The 15108-nt window shown below is 42.0% G+C and overlaps 2 long non-coding RNA genes across 2 annotated transcripts in view; one reads left to right on the forward strand and one right to left on the reverse strand.

Annotated features, from left to right (window-relative positions):
- Nucleotides 1-3542, reverse strand: part of LOC142068673 (uncharacterized) — a 250681-nt gene extending 247139 nt beyond the window's left edge. Inside the window, exon 1 of the long non-coding RNA XR_012664595.1 lies at nucleotides 3405-3542. This is a non-coding gene — a long non-coding RNA (uncharacterized LOC142068673). The remainder of the gene's footprint in view (nucleotides 1-3404) is intronic.
- LOC142068672 (uncharacterized) overlaps nucleotides 1-15108 on the forward strand; it is a 39906-nt gene that overhangs the window by 1578 nt on the left and 23220 nt on the right. The gene's annotated exons all lie outside the window — the stretch shown is intronic.

Consider the following 15108-nt stretch of genomic DNA (forward strand, 5'->3'; position numbering starts at 1 on the left):
ATATGGTTGCCCTTTTCTGAACCGTTTCCAATTCCAATATGTCTTTTTTGAGATGGGGCGACCACATCTGCATGCAGTATTCGAGGTGTGGGCATACCATGGATTTATATAGAGGCAATATGCTATTTTCTGTCTTATTATCTATCCCTTTCTTAATGATTCCCACCATTCTGTTTGCTTTTTTGACTGCCAGGAAGGATGTCCCAAGGCCTAGTGGAGCAGCATGAGACAAGACAAAAAGTTGTCTGTAGGTAAAGACCACCAGGGGAGCAAAAAGACAAGCTGCAGTGGTAGAGGGTTGGGCAGGAAACAGAGGAGCAAGCAGCAAGAAAGGAGGAAACCGTGGTTTGTGAAGAGCAGCTGTAGGGCCCTGAAGGTGAGGATCAGGAATTTGAATCTGATAAGAAAGGCAATCAGGTACAAAGACTCAAAGGTATCAAACAAAAAGTGGACAAGAGTAGCAAGAATCAAGGCAGGAGTTAACCAGGGCCTGGATCAAGGTTTCTGCAGTATGGAAGGAGACCACAGGATGCATTTGAATGGTCTTACAGAGGAATAAGAGGCAAGATTTGGCCTGGATAGGGAGGAGGAGGAGAGATACTAAGGTTGCAGGCCTGGTTTCCTGGATAGTGGAGTTGCGGACAGTGTTAAAGAGTGTGGGGAGCGTTTGTTTGGGAGTTCCATTTTTGCTCGTTTCATCATTTGCTACCCTCTAGTTTGAAAAATATCTACTTTATCTAATCAGGAAGCAGAAACAAAATAATGTGACCTGGGTGACCACTCGAGCATACGCACGCACACACACAGTGTCAAAGAAAACAGTTCATGAACAACCTATAAGACTTCATTATTCTCAGCAGCCTATAACTCACAAGGCAGACATAGGCTCTGAATCCAAAAGGAGCTGTTCCAATGAGAAATTAGATGAAATAATGTATTAATGTGGGCATTCCTGGGGGAGGCATGATAAAAAGCTGCTATCAGGAAAGGTCAGTGGCAACTGGGAAGCCTACACCGAGTTGCCTCTGCCAGCTTATATGAATTCTGCAATCGTCAGATATTAAAAGGAAAGTATTTTGTGGGAGGTTACTGAGGGAAAGGAAGCAAACAAGACCGTGAGATACACAGGACGTAGGCAGGATGCTGAAATGTAACAGGTATTCTGAAACCTGAAATGTAACAGGTATTCTGTTCAGGGTATTGCAGAATTCTTTCATCTGCCGTGCATCCAGATCTCTAGCTAGCTTCGGCCCTGGGTTCTGCTACTGGATCCATGCAGGTGAATCTAGTGGCAGATTAAAGGCCTATCCATATAAAATCTCCATCACCATGGTATCTGACTGCTAAAAGCATGATAAAGCTATACAAATTACACAGGAAACTATGACAAAACTAAGTGCCAAAGGATAGACCCTTGGTCCCTGAGAAGTATCAGACTAAGTGGTTTGATGTTCAGAAGAGTTGAGTACCCAACAGTACAGCTGATCAAGAAATTACTCTTCCCCCCACCCCACCTCAGGAATTTTTTTTTCCATTTTCGTCAAAAATGTTCACAATTTTGCAGGTTTTCATTAAGACTATTCAGGTGCTGCAAGCCAAAAAAACCCCCCAACAACTTATTTCAGGTTGTCAATTTTTCAGCAAAAACCAAAGTTTTCTATGAAAGCAGACTTTCGGGGGGGGGGGGGGGGGGAAGGGAGCAAAATCTTCCATTTTGGCCAACTTTTTTTTGTAGAAAAAAGTTTGGATGAAAATGTTTTTATCAGCTCTGACAGTGACTCCCATGTAAGCCACTTATTCAGGTTCCTAACAATGGACTTGGGAGCCTAATTTCAGGAACCCACTGCTGAAAATGTTGGGCTATATTTTCCCCTTTGCCTCAGAAAGGCATCACTCCTTGCCTGTTCTCCATTGCTCCCATCAATACTCTTCCTATCCCCTTTCAACTGGCCAACCTGTTGGGGTACCAGGGCCAAGGCTCCACCCAGTGGTCACCCCTTTCCACCTGCCTGCTTGGGGTGGTACAGTAATACACCTGTAGCACTTGCATAGGCTTAGGCATCTGGACCTAAGTCTGGAGAGGACACCTAAATGCATATTGATGAGGACTTATGCACCTGAGTTGCCATATAGACTGCGCCATGATTTCAGCCTGAATTAATTTTGTTCTGGACTTAAGGAGATTGCACTTTATTGTTAAAAAAAATATAAATGTGAGAAGTTCTATTGTGAACAGTGGTGGGATGATGCAGACGCAATGGAGACTGACTCCCGGAGTGGCACTTCCAAGTTTGGGCACTGAGTGATTTGTTGCTAGTGGCAAGATACAACAAAAGCCATGGCTTCTATTCCAGGATTTCATCTAATAAAGATTGAAGCAATTTCTAGTCAAAGACTGTATCTTAATTCTTTTGGATAAAAATGGTGTTTCCCCAAGGCTGAATTTCGTTCCATGTCCTAAACATTTCCCAGGCAATAAAACAGTCATGCAAATCAGACAGACACACACCTTAATGTGCCACATACAAAATATGCCCCAACATGCTGAGGATCAAATTCCTCTGCCTTACATACAGTATTACTCTTTGATTGCCGCACCCCCGAGAACACTTAGGAAAGGCAGCTCTCTTGCAACCACAGGGTTTTCCTGCCTGTGAACAGTGTGATGATCTTCCTGCTCAGGATGCAGTTGGACAGAGTGGTGCACCATCTTCTTCTCCTCCCTCCCCGACTTTTTCATTTGAAGAGACTCCGATCGCACTCCTCTGCAGAAGAGCTTCCCTGCACGCTGCGCCAGCAGGACTGTGAAACTGTTAGGATCACATTCCATAGTCAATTTCACACAACCGCTGGTGCCACAGGTAAAATGCAAGTGCACGGGAATATGTTCTGAGTCAATTTGTTTTTTCAGATGCTAGTGCCTGATCATTACATGGGGAGAGACAGTGACAAAAAAAAAAAAAGGGAGGAAGGCACAAAGAGGAGAAAAGGGGAGAGAAAAAGAGAGAAATGGAGACAGGAAAAGGGGAGGAGAAATTCTGGAGGAAAAAGGAAGAATGGAAAAAAAGAAAAAGAAACAAGGACATACAAAACTGCGTGAGAAAGATGACCGTGGTTGGCTCAAAGTCATGTCAGAGGCCTGTCCTACCAGTATAATGGCAATGCATTATGGGAAATCTGGATTCATTAATTGTCTCTTGGGCTGGTAGGCTCTGGGAGTGCTGTGTGATAGAACACCTCTACCTAGCTAGCTCATCTCGCACTTCTGCAACTGCCAGTTCAGGAGCAGCAATTATTGGGCCCATAATACGTGAGCCTGAGAACAGAAGGACTCTGAAACTTGCATTCTGAGAGGTGCTCAGAAGACCCCTTGGAAGACAACAGAGGGAAACAATATGACTTACTTTCATATCCCATGTATACTTCACAGTACAATGCTGTAGAACTACTGGTGGGTTTCCAAAGTCTGGAATCACAGATGGTCCCAGGTGTTCTCCTCTGTTGCACTGAATCTCTTTTGCCATTGCAGCTTTGCTCTAGTGTCATCATCTGACACATGACGAAAGCCATTGCTCCCAGAACCACACATTTTCTGGAGGGAACATAATAATTAATGAAGTAGTGTGACCCAGAGTACTCTGAAGGCTTCACACTTGGTTTAGTGCTCATGACAACAATAATTAGCCAGGACTAGTCATAACGGTTTTTAAAAATTAACTTTAAGAGGGAACTAGTTGGCTCAGGGATTGGTAATGAAATGCAGAGTATTTTACCACCAGACTGCTGGTTCCAATGCAGCCAGGGCTGATTGCAAGTAAATCTTAGGGCTCCTCAGTGGTCTAGGTGAAATGAGTTGGTGGGGTAAACACCAATTTCTAATAAAGAGACATCCATATGACATGAATACCTCCTTCAGAGGGGCATTTTCCACAAAGGCCAAAGATTGGCATGAAAACTAATTTGCCTCTTCACCCATAATAATGATCTCTCCAGACACTGCACATTGGCAGGCCCATGCTAAGCTGTACTACATCTCTGGATAAACAGAGGCCTTTGATCTCCAGAGTTATCAGTTCTCTGCATTTTCCAAGCCATGCTTCCACCTAAAGTGGAAAAACAAAAGTGAGGAAGGGCTTATCTCCACAATGGGGTAATGCACACGAGAGGGGGGCAATTTCTAAAGCGCACAAACAAGCGGCACAAGAATTGGTCCATGTAGAACCTGCTGGTGTGCACTAAAAGTTCCCTAGTGCACTTTAACACAGTACTGTTTGAAGGCCATTCTTCAGTGAGTATTTTTTCCACTTATAAACTTAAAATTACATGCTGATAATATGAACCAGAATCCAAATACCAGTTACACATTTGGGCTGCAAAATATCCACTGAGCCAACATCTAAATAGGGAGATAGGATAGAATTGTAAATACTCCTGTTCATTTTTAACATGTTTAGGTATACAAGAGTGGCACTTCATGACTTTTACACAAAGGCTTGTGCAATGCTCATCTGTTCAGTATCATGTTCAGTGCACCTTATTAGCCTTGTCATGACAGATCACTCTCAAGCCTAGCACTTGTTTATGCAACATACAGAAGTACTCCATTTCTCAACACCTGGGAATGGCTTTTTGGTTATGCTTTCTGAGCTGATTTATTTATCTGGGTGTACAATACACATAGGCCAAGAAAGGAGCCCTAGCCTAAATACAGATGATCCAGGAAAAATGTAACATGGGGCCCATCTTGCCTCATTTTCGAGTTTGCAGAACAAAAAGCCAACAGTTAAGATCTTGCAAGATCAAAACCATCCTGGTTTTTATTGAACTTTATTTGAAGGCGAAATGGGCCCAAACTGGACCTGTTGACCTCTCATTCCCTCTCCCCCCAGTTGCTCTACATTTATCTACACTAGGGAAACCAAATAGAATAAGGCCTGGGGAACCTGTGGTTTCAGCTTTAAGTTGGTAAAACCCACACCATGACAAGGCTCTCTTTTGTCATTCTTTCAGACACTCATTTCTTCGCAAATCTCTCTCTCTCACACACACACACACAGACAGAGATAGAGAAAAAAGAAAATAAATCAACATGGTGTTATCATGTATTAATGCATAAGGACACACAGAATTCTAAATTTAACACACCAAATATATCTCACACATTCATATGAAAGCAAACAGCTCAGTGACAGCTGAGATTTGTTCCTGTGAATCTCCAAAACTGTAGCCGCAGTCAACTGCATTGCCAACAAATTACAGGTGTACACTAGATGAGCTGATCAAAATAGGATTACTAGGAGCACGATGACGTATTTGTGTGCATAGCACATTCATATTTAGGTGCACTTGTGCAGCTGGAATATACTACTACATTGTGGGGTGCTTTTAACCAATTTTTGAGAGATTTAATCCACCATGTAGCTACTACCAAAGCTGCTTTAATGAGGTCTCGTGCTGCTACAGGGGATTTAGATATCCATTGAAATGCATTGGCTTGCATCACAGGCAACTCGTATAAGAAGCTTTAGTGATAAAGGCAAGGCTGACCAGATGCACGTTATAGAAAGATAATAATGAGACTAGGGCTCTAGTCAAAGTTTGGAAGATCCTTTCGCGTCTACATTTCAATGAGAATTTGCAATGTATGATACTATAAATGAGCTCTTTGGCTCTATGTAGATCACTGGCCTCCACTGGACAGGATGAGAATTGCTCAGCTGTGCTTCTTACATCCTACATTGCTGACAGGTAAAGGAGACTCTCACTTAGTTCAGGTGATAGGAACCTGTGCTTTTTGAAATAGGGTGGTCCATACTCTATTCCTAATTTCATGGGGACAACCAGGGCAATCACAGACTATAGCAAAGTGGTGCCTTTGAATATTCTAGTGCAGAGCTTCTCAACCTTTTCCTTTCTGAGGCCCCCGCCACATGCTATAAAAACTCCACAGCCCAGCTGTGCCACAACAATTGTTTTTCTGCATATAAAAAACAGGGCCCGCATTAGGAGGTAGCAAGCAGAGCAATTGCCCTGTTCCCCATGCCACAGGGGGCCCTGCGAAGCTAAGTAGCTCAAACTTCGGCTTCAGCCCCAGGTATCGGGACTTGGAGCCACAGGCTTCAGCCCCAGGTGGTGGGGCTTTGACTTTCTGCCCTGGGCCCCAGCAGGTCTAATGCCAGCCCTGCTTGGTGGACCCCCTGAAACCTGCTTGCAGCGCCCCAGTGGGTCCTGGATCCCTGGTTGAGAACCACTGTTTTAGTGGTCACTCACAGCAACCCAACCCAAGTGTGAGTCAGGCAGCCGAGCACATCTACCTTTCGGACTGACCTGAACTGAATTGTAGAGCATCTCCTTCTCCATGCTTCTCACTAAGAAATATATTCTACAGAGAGATCACAGTGAAATCTTCTATTTCTTAACGATAAAGGTATTTCCTCAGCTCAATGCACCAGGAGTTATACACTGAACTCTCAGGTCAGCTAATCGTGAAAAGAATCTCTCTCCGAGGGTTATACTCTCCAGTTTTCAATTACTGTTACATAAAAACCCTTATGTTTAATTGCATTTATTGCATTTCTTTGTTTCTGAAGCCCTTGCAGAGCCCCTGTGATCATCTCCAGCACAGCCTTTTATAAACAGGTCACACAGAGATGATATCCTGCTGATGCAGCCACATGCTGTTCTTCCACTGGGTAGCTCCATTTATCCTGGTGGCGTCATAAGAAAGAGCAAGAACATTTCCTGATACTTCTCCAGGTCTCATTTACGTCCTGCGGCTTGTCCTGTATTTTGTACTCCTTTACTCTTTGAAAAGTGGAGTATATGGGAGATCATTAGATTTATTTTTGCTTCCATACAGGCTGCGTAGCGGGTAGATTGTCAGGTACGTTCTTGCCCATACTGCACATTGAGGAGGAGTGGGTTTTCTTACTAGAGTAAGAGGCCAGTGAAGATTATTTTTTGCAGCCTGTATTTCCCAAGCAATATTTTAACTATTTCTCGTCTAACAGTAAAACAGCTCCACAGCAGCAGAGTTCTCCTTTCATTGAGCTATTGTTACAAATAACCAGCTTTGTAGGCCATGACGACTCCAAGACCTCCAGCTACATTGCTCAGATTTACAGTACCATGTAAGCGGATGCCACCACACAGGGCCGACCGTAGCAATGTGCCATGCTCACTATTTCAGGGAACTCAGGTGTCCCCGGGGAAGCTGGGGGAAGGGCACTCCTGGGACTAAGCAACTGGCACTTGGTTTTCCCTACAGATCATTATCTTTCATTTTCAAATCCAATTCCTGCCACCGAGCATTCCTTTTAAGAAAAGAGAAAAACATCTCTCTGGCTCTTGCTGCATGGGGAGTGTTGTGCAGCAAAGTTCTTGAATCAGTGCAGGGGTTTTGTATTTACACCAACCCTTCAACCCAGGTATTGTTTTACACCAACCCTTCAACCATTGGTTCCCCTAACAATGAAATTAAATTATATTAGATTACGTGAATAGTCAAGATCAACTACAACTGTGTGCTACAAGCTTGTGCAAGTAGTCTTTTATTTAAATGAATCGCTGGGTCATTTTAATCACTTAAGTGGCTTAGCCTAGCAAAGCCTGCCCTTCGTTTCGGGTTAAGAGGCTTCCCTACCTGCACTCATCACTACTGAAAGAACAATCCTGTAGCTGGGCTCCATACAATTGGGCCCCAATTCAGCAAAGCATTTAAGCACGTGATTAACTTTAAGTTCCATTGAAGTCAATGGTCTTAAGCGCCCGGGGAGTTCAGGGGAGGCAAAGTGCAAAACAGCCACTTAGAGAATGAGAAGGCAGCAGAGATAGGGAGGAGAAAGACTCTGAGCTAACAAAATACAACCCATGTAATATTTTCCAAGGTGCCGAAGTGACAAAGAACTAAAGTCCCATTAGCTTGGATACTAAGTCACTTCGGCACCTTGGAAAATATTGCTCCCACCTACACAGCATGGCTATGCTGTGCCCATGTGTGCCTGGCCCTTCGGAGTGGTCTTCATAAAGTTCATAAACCTAGACTTGTTTTGCTGGCTCTGCAAACCCTGAAAGTATTTTGCAATGTGCCACAAAACTTCAGGCTCTAGAAGGCTATTCCTATTCTACTCCTAGCAAACCAAGAGCTCTCATGGTCACAGTTCAGGGCAACTGCACCTGTGTTCCAGCCAAGGGCCACTCCAGGCTTCCAGCTCCCCAGCTGTTGTGTTTCTGGGTGGACAGCCTTGTCTGTTTCCCTTCTGACCAGGGGATGTCCTGGTTACTCAGTTCCCTAACTACACTATGATATTCTCAGCACAGACAGATTGCCCAAGGACACTGTTTGCTTTCTCTTCAGAGATGCTTAACAGCTGTAACTGCTACAGTTATAAGGTACCATGCAACATGTCCTATGCAAGCCTACTTTATTCTTAAGGTAAAAAGCATGACAGAGAAAACACATTAAAAACAATAAAAGAACCTTCACACATGCTAATAAGCTTACCAGAATCAACCCCAACCCTAACATGGATTCTGCCAAGATGCAGTCCATCAACCCCCCCACCCAAGGGAATTCCTTGTGGTTACCAGTTCATCACAGCCTCAGCTCAGAACAAGCACACAGTCCTTCCAGCTCTGCCCTGAGAATTGGAGCCCTCCATGGACCAGAGGTCCTGTCCATTTGGATCAATAAGACAGACATTAGTTAGTTTAAAACTAGGTTATTTCTACAAAAGCGCTTTCTTTGTCTCTTGGTCCCTGGAGAATCCAGTTTGAAGTAGCATATACATACCTTTCCAAGGGGTGACTTCAAAGGGTCAATAAGGAAGAAAGTTTTCTACTAGAGAAGGTGCATACAGTACCACAATAACACATACACAATTGCATTTTAAATACCATGTACCCCACCGCTATTAATCCTAATTCAATAAGATTCAACTTTATTCAGTACAGTTCAATCAGGATATTGCAGGAAACTGTCAGTCTGTCACACTGCCCACAAAGACACTGAGTGAAGGTCCTTGAGGAAGACTGGGGTAGGGAGAGGCTGGCTGAGGGAGTTCCCCTGGGAGATTAGAATCCATCCATTTGACTCTAAGAGAACTTGAAGGGGCTGATTTACTTCCAGCCACTGAGAAATGAAACTAACTCAAAAAATGTTGCAGCCAGCATGGGGGAGTTCTGTATTAGACCTTATCCTAACAGATAAAGGAGGACTAATCACAGAAGTAAAAATTAGGGCTGTCAAGCGATTAAATATTAATTGCAATTAATCGTGTGATTAAAAAATTAATCATGATTAATCACGCTACTAAACAATAAGAGAATACCATTTATTTCAATATTTTTGGATGTTTTCTACATTTTCAAATATATTGATTTCAGTTACAACAAAGAAAACAGAGTGCACGGTGCTCACTTGATATTTAGTTTTGATTATAAATATTTGCGCTGTAAAAAACAAAATAAATAGTATAATACAAGTACTGTAGTGCAATCTATCACGAAAGTTGAACTTACAAATGTATAATTATGTACAAAAATAACTGCATTCAAAAATAAAACAATGTAAAACTTTAGAGCTTACAAGTCCACTCAGTCCTACTACTCCTTCAGCCAATTGTTCTGACAAACAAGTTTGTTTACATTTGCAGGAAATAATACTGCCCGCTTCTTTTTTTGCAATGTCACCTGAAAGTGAGAACAGGCATTCGCATGGTAATGTTGTAGCTCGCGTCGCAAGACATTTACGTGCCAGATATGGTAAAGATTCATATGTCCTTTCATGCTTCAACCACCATTCCAGAGGACACATGTCCATGCTAATGATGGGTTCTGCTCAATAATGATCCAAAGCAGTGCAGACTGATGCATGTTTATTTTCATCATCTGAGTGACATGCCACCAGCAGAAGGTTGATTTTCTTTTTTGATGGTTAAGGTTCTGTAGTTTCTGCATCAGAGTGTTGCTCTTTTAAGACTTCTGAAAGCATGCTCCACACCTCATCCCTCTCAGATTTTGGTAGGAACTTCAGATTCTTAGACATTGAGTCGAGTGCTGTAGTTATCTCTCGAAATCTCACATTGGTACCTTCTTTGCATTTTGTCAAATCTGCAGTGAAATCGTTCTTAAAATGAACATGTGATGGGTCATCATCCGAGACGTGAAATATATATACTTGGTGCTTTAATAGGGCCAATTTCACAAAGCTGTAAACAATTATGAGCCAAATCAGCTGTGAGGAAGAATTTAATCAAAAAAAGTGAATGATAATTGGGGATCACAATCAAGGAAGAAGACTGTATTGGTTAAAATAAATACCTGGTTTAAAGGGGGAGTAAATGCAGCTGTAAATTTTTTTTAAAAAAATAATATATAACAAATGGAAGAAAGAGGAAGTTGATAGTAATAAATATAAATCAGAAGTTAGGAACTGTAGAAAACTAACAAGGGAAACCAAAGTGCACAAGGAGAAATCTATGGTTAGCAGAGTTAAGGATAATAAATACAATTTTTAAAAATAGTAGGAACAAAAAGGGATCCTGATCATGTATTGGTCAGGTACAATGATAAATAATGAGTAAAAAGGCAGAGGTAGTCAAGAAATATTCCTGTTCTGTATTTGTGGGAAAAGAATATATGAGGCAGTCTCATCATATGATGATGATATCACTTTTTCCATCCCACTAGTTACTAGTATCTCTGGGGGATGTTAAACAGAAGCTACTGAAGTTACATATTTTAAAATCAGCAGGTCCTGAAAACTTACATTCAAGAGTTTTAAAAGAGCTGGGTGAGGAACTTGCTGGACCATTAATGTTGATTTTCAATAAGTTTTGGAGCACTGGGGAAGTTCCAGAAGACTGGAAGGAAGCTAATGTTGGGCCAATTTTAAAAAAAGTTAAAACGGAATGACCCAGGTAATTATAGTCTTGTTAGCCTGACATTGATCTCAGGCAAGATAATGGAGCAGCTGATACAGAATTCAATTAATAATGAACTAAAGAAAGGTAAGGCAATTAATGCAAATCAACAGGGGTTTATGGAAAAGAGATCCTGTCAAACTAATTTGATATATTTTTTTATGAGATTAAAAGTTTGGTAGATAAAAAGATAATATTGTTGATGTAATATACCTAGACTTCTATCAGGCATTTGACTTGGCACCACCTAATATTTTGATTAAAAAATGAGAATGACATAAAATTAACATGATAAACATTAAATGGATTAAAAACTGACTGACTGGTCTCAGAATGTAACTGTAATCACGGAATAATTACTGAGTGGCTCTGTTTCCAGTGGGGTCCCAAAGGGACCAGTTGTTGGGCCTACACTATTTAACATCTCTGTCAATAGCCTGGAAATAAATATAAAATCACCACTGAAAGTTTGCAGATGACAAAAAAATTGGGGGAGTGGTAAATAATGAAGAGGACACGTCACTGATTCAGAGAAATCTTGATCGCTTTGTAAAATGGGTGCAAGCAAATAATATGCCTTTTAATACAGCTAAATGCAAATCTAAACATCAGAGAACAAAGAATGTAGGACACATTGGGGATTCTATCCTGGGAAGCAGTGATTCTGAAAAAGATTTGTGGTGGATAATCAGCTGAACATGAGCTCCCAGTGTGACTTTGTGGTCAAAAGACCTAATGCAATTGTGGCATGGAATACTGTGTCCAGTTCTGGCACCCACAATTCGGGAAGGATGTTAGTAAATTGGAGAGGGTTCAGAGAAGATCCACAAGAATGACTGAAGGATTAGAAAACATGCTATGCAGTAATAAACTCAAAGAGCTCAATCTATTTATCTTAACAAGAAGAGCAGATTAAGGGGTGACTTGATTACAGTCTATAAGTACCTACATGCGGATACATATTTAATAATGTGTTCTTCAGTCTAGCAGAGAAAGGTATAACACGATCCAATGGCTGGAAGTTGAAGTGAGATAAATTCAGACTGGAAATAAGGAGTAAATTTTTAAAGGTGAGAGTAATTCATCATGGAACAATTTACCAAGGGTTGTGATGGATTCTCTACCCTGTCAACTTTTAAATCAAGATTGAATGTTTTTCTAAAAGATCTGCTCTAGGAATTATAGTGGAGAAATTCTATGTCCTGCGTTATACAGGAGGTCAGAGCAGATGACAACAATGGTCCATTTATGAATCTATGAAGGGTAGTGTTTGCACACCACTGTTGCTGAAATGCATTCACTGGTATGCAGGGAGGAGGGTGGGGTTTTTAAAGGGGGACATGGCAGTGCTGGGGTGAAGGTGCTTTGCTGAAAACTTCACGCCTGCAGCTGGGGCAGAAATATTCCCTTTATGTTTAATCAAATATTGTGAAAAATAAAATCCAGGGCTTTTTCCCCTTCCCCACATTGGCCTAATGTTCCCTGAGTCCCTGCTAAATATACAACGGATCTGCTAGGCACACCTCCCCAAGAGAAGATGAGTAAAATCTGTGATGAGTGGATTTCAGGGGTGCTCCTAAACCACAAAAATAGTCTCTGTTGAATTAGAAATTTTGTTTTATCCACAATCTAACATCATAAACAGAAAAGCCTGACAAGATTATTTGCTCAGGAGAAAAAATGATGATTATGACTTTGTACTGAATTAGCAGTGGGAAGTGACCATTTTTCTCTCTCTCAAGTTCACTCCTACTCGTATACATGTAGTGACTACGTTAGATGTACATCTGTTGAGGATGGTTTAATCTGAGCTTGGCACAGGTAAGGGAGATGATGTCTTGAGGTCCCTTCCAGCCCTACATTTTTATGATTCTACGTTTTACCACTTGGAGATCTCAGAGTTTCTTAAAACAGCTAGCCAGGTGTGCAGTAAAGCATAGGCGCTGACTTCTCCTCTTTCCCATAGATGTTTGATCTCCCCTCTGCCTCCGGCTCTGCCCTCACTCCACCCCTTCCATGAGAACCCACCCCTGCTCCACCCCCATTCCAACTCTTCCCCAAAGTCCCCGCTCCAACTCTGCCCCCTCCCTGTCCCTATTCCAACTCCTTCCCCAAATCCTCACCCCGACCCCACCTCTTCTGCTGTGGTTCCCGCTCCTCCCCCCACCTCAGAGCGTGCTAATGCCTCCAAACAGCTGTTTGGTGGTGGCTAGGCAGGAAGTGCTGGGAGGTAGGTGGAGGAGCATGGACACGGTGCGCTTGGGGGAGGGAGGAGGTGGTGCGGCAGGGGGTGAGGGAAGCTTGGCTGTCGGTGTCAACTAATTAGTCGGTGTCGACTAATTTTTCCCCATGGGTGCTCCAGCTGCGGAGCACCAACAGATTCGGCGCCTATGCAGTAAAGGGAAGGCAAAACCAGTGTCAGGGTCCTAGGAAAAGCAAGACCAACAACCAATGGCTGAGAGTTCACCATTCATTTGTCACCAGACCTTAGGAAGTGCTACAGGCAATATAAATTAGACCTGCTGTAAACTAGTTTCTCTCTTCTCTGAATGTTCACTTTAAGGTCTGCATTTATTTGCCTACCTTTTGGCTAATACATATGGGACCAATTCATCTCCAGGGCAAGTCCACTGAAGAAAATGTTATACCAAGGTGAAATTGGAGAAGGGATGAATGATTTTGAGTGCCCAGTTCAGAAACCTTTAAGAGGCCTCATTGTGTGTGGGGCGGGGGGGGGGGGGGGAGGGAGGGTGCTGCAGACTTTCTAAAACACTGCCCCCTTTAAGATATCTCATATTGGGCCCTTAACAACTGAAGCTCCCAGATGCATAAGTCAATTGACTCCCATAGACGCCGTGTGAACTTATATATTTTGGGGGGGGGGGGGGAGATGAATCACTGCAGGAGTGTGACCTCTAACATTTTAGGCAACAGAAGAGTCCCAAGAAATAGCCTTTTTATATTAACCTATGCCAACCACATTTCAAATATAAAAACCTAAAAAAATACCACAGAATAAATTAAAGCCTGAGCTCATGCATCCAGAAATATAGATGACTGCTGGCCTCTTCTCCTGCTGCTGACTTACTGTTTGACCTTGGGTAAGCCACTTATTTTGTGCCTCAGTTTCCCCATCCATAAAATCAGATTATAGCGGTGCAAAGCATTCTTAGTCATTATAACAAATGTAGATCTTGGTTCTTTCCTTTCCCCAAGAGGTGATCTATGGAAGCCACTTTCTTTCTTTTAAAAAAGTGAATTGATTTTTTAAAATCTAACTTTCCAAACGAAAATCAAAAGAAAGAATAAGGCTGGAGTTATATCTGTTCAATGGGAATCCAACATTTAAATGAGACTGCACTCACAAAAAAACAATTGTCTTACAAGGGCAATTGAAAATCAAAGTGAACGAGTATTTATAGCTACTGAGCTGCTTAAAACAACAAACTGAAAATGCAGCAGCAACCACTTCACAAAGTCATATTCTTGAAGAAGGGGGGGAAGAAAAGATCAAAGATCTGCAGGCAGCCAGCTCTGCATACAAGTGGCTTTATCAGCTCTTGGCTGTGTTAAAGAGAGTCAGGCATCCTGAAAGAGAAAATATTTAATGAGGTGATGAATAACACTTCTTGGCCTTAATTATAAGGCTAGTACTAAGCAACAATAATTGCAGGATAAATGATCATCAAGAGATATTTCCAAATAAAAAAAATGCATGTCATTATCAAACAATTATTTTAAGTCTCATTTACATATAAAAAAGAGTAAATGGGATATTTTTTTTTCTCCCTTCCATTTGTGGGGGTGGTGGAAATTTTCAGGGTGGTGCATGGGAATTAGATGCACAACACCCAGTATTGCTAATGACAGACTAATTCTCCTCACACCATGTTGCGAGTTGTGCATTCATGTCTGAGGGCAGAATTCAACCCAAGAAAAACTCAAATATCTTTCAGAATAGCAGCCGTGTTAGTCTGTATTCACAAAAAGAAAAGGAGTACTTGTGGCACCTTAGAGACTAACCAATTTATTTGAGCATAAGCTTTTGTGAGCTACAGCTCACTTCATCACATTCATTCAGTGGAAAATACAGTTGGGAGATCTATATACATAGAGAACATGAAACAATGGGTGTTACCGTACACACTGTAAGGAGAGTGATCACTTAAAGTGAGATATTACCAGC

Source organism: Caretta caretta, chromosome 12 (assembly GCF_965140235.1).
Source record: "Caretta caretta isolate rCarCar2 chromosome 12, rCarCar1.hap1, whole genome shotgun sequence".
Taxonomy (NCBI): Eukaryota; Metazoa; Chordata; order Testudines; family Cheloniidae; genus Caretta; species Caretta caretta.